Here is a 2325-nt window from a genome sequence, read left to right on the forward strand (position 1 = left end):
GTCCCGAGTCTGAGAAACGGCATGTTGCAACGAGAGACATGGAGTCTCATCAGAAGAATCATACATGGGATTTGGTCACATTACCATCGGGGAGGAGGGATGTTACATATAAGTGGGTCTTCAAGATAAAGGTTGAAGCATCATCGGCAGAAAGAGTTAAGTATAAAGCTCGGATTGATGCAAGAGGGTTCAGTCAGAGAGAGGGAGTAGGCTACAATGAGATGTTCTCACTTGTGGTCAGAGATACTTTCATCAGAGTGTTGCTAGCACTGGTAGCACGTCAGGACTTGGAGCTTAAGCAATTTGACGTGAAGACAGTGTTTTTTCATGGAGAGCTAGAGGAGATATACATGACTCAGCCAGATGGTTGTCGAGTTCCTGGAAATGATGACTATGTGTGTACGCTTCAGAAGTCACTTTGTGGATTTAAACAGTCTCTCAAACGATGGTACAAGAGATTCGACAGCTATATAATCAAGTTGTGCTACATCAAAAGTCCTTTTGATTGGTGTGTGTACGTGAGTAAGTTTAAGGATGTGACGTTCATCTGTCTGGTACTCGACGTGGATTACATGATGATAGCTGAGGAGAAGTGTGTCATCGAGAAGCTGGAGCTTCTGGGTTCTGAAGTTGAGATGAAGGACTTGGGTACAGCAAAGAAGATTCTAGGGATGGAGATCTTCAGAGATAGGGAGAAAGAGTTGTTCTTGTCACAGAAGGCCTATATTAATGAGGTGTTGACAAGGTTCGTGATATCTTCAGGTGAACCTATCAGTACTTTGTGCACTGCAAATGATCATCTCACCATGTATATGGTTTAGCCCGTTAGGGCATTTGGCCCGTTGGCGCATCTTGCCCGTTGGGGCATCTGGTCCGCAAAGACATCTGGTCCGTTGGGGCATCTTGTCCGCAAGGACATCTGGTCCGTTGGGGCATCTGGTCCGCAAGGACATCTGGTCCGCAAGGATATCTGGTCCGTTGGGACGTCTGGTCCGTTAGGACGTCTGGTCCGTTGGGACGTCTGGTCCGTTGGGAAGTCTGGTCCGTTGGGGCATCTAGTCCGTTGGGACGTCTGGTCCATTGAGATATCTGGCCCGTTGGGGCGTCTGGTCCGTTGGGACATCTGGTCTGTTGGGACATCCGGCTGATGACGAACGTCTGGCTCTAGTTGAGCATTTGGCCATTAAAGGGCGTCTGGTTTGTCATAGCAACACATCTGGTCCGAAGGGACATCTGAGGCAAAGAGAGCGATGGTACATTTGGCGTTGAAGAACGCATCTGGTAAATTTGGCGTTAATGGCGCATCTGGCACTTGGAAGTGCATTTTGTACATCTGGCGCTAATGGTACATCTGACGCATATAACCGCATCTGGTACATCTGGCACTTGAAGGTGCATTTGGTACATCTGTTATTGGGAGGATTCAAGTCAAGGTGGAGATTTGTTGGTATGCCTTGAATCTGGATGTTACATCTAGGCGATGGATGTTACATCACGTATATCATACCGACTCTGTTGCGTCAAGAGCGCTGCATCAAGTTATTATGGATGTTACATCTGATCGTGGGCTTAGGCCCATGAGTTCATAAAGTCTAGGGTTTTAGATACGAAATACTGCAATATATATCTTGTATTCGAAGTAACCCTAAACTTGCACTTTGTAAGCTCAATATCGCCTCCAATAATAAGATCTCTCTTTGCCCGTGGTCGTAGCCCTAGGGGTGAACCACGTTAAATATATGTGTCGTAGTTACATCGCTTTTATTCATATGTTTCCGCATCTGTTCCTTCTCACGTCTGTTACAACACGTAGCTTTTCCCATGTCTTTCATTAAGAAACAACCTCAGAGTATGTCATCTACATACAACACCAAGGAAAACTGCGCTCCCACTAGTCTTCTTGTAAACACAAGGTTCTTCTTTATTTCTAATGAAATCAAACTCTTTGATTGCCTCATTAAAATGAAGATTCCAACTCTGAGATGCTTGCTTCAAGCAATATATTGGAATCAGGGCCAATCATAGCTTCCTCAAAGGACGTAAGTTCATCACTCTCTATTATCAATAGATCATGATGATCTGTTACCCAAACCTCATATCTATCAGGTTCATGACGTGTCTTTTCGGACCTACGCACTTCAGGTTCCACGGGTGTAGTTTCTATGATTCTTCGTAAATCTAATTGATCATCTTCCTAAGATGATGAAACCATCTCCTGTGTATCTCAAACTTCTTCGAGTTGTACTTTACTCCCACTGTTCTTCTTAGAAAGAAATTCTCTCAAGAAAAACACCACTATGAGCAACAAACACTTTGTTCTCGCTA

This window comes from Brassica oleracea, chromosome C2, assembly GCF_000695525.1.
Source record: "Brassica oleracea var. oleracea cultivar TO1000 chromosome C2, BOL, whole genome shotgun sequence".
NCBI lineage: Eukaryota > Viridiplantae > Streptophyta > Magnoliopsida > Brassicales > Brassicaceae > Brassica > Brassica oleracea.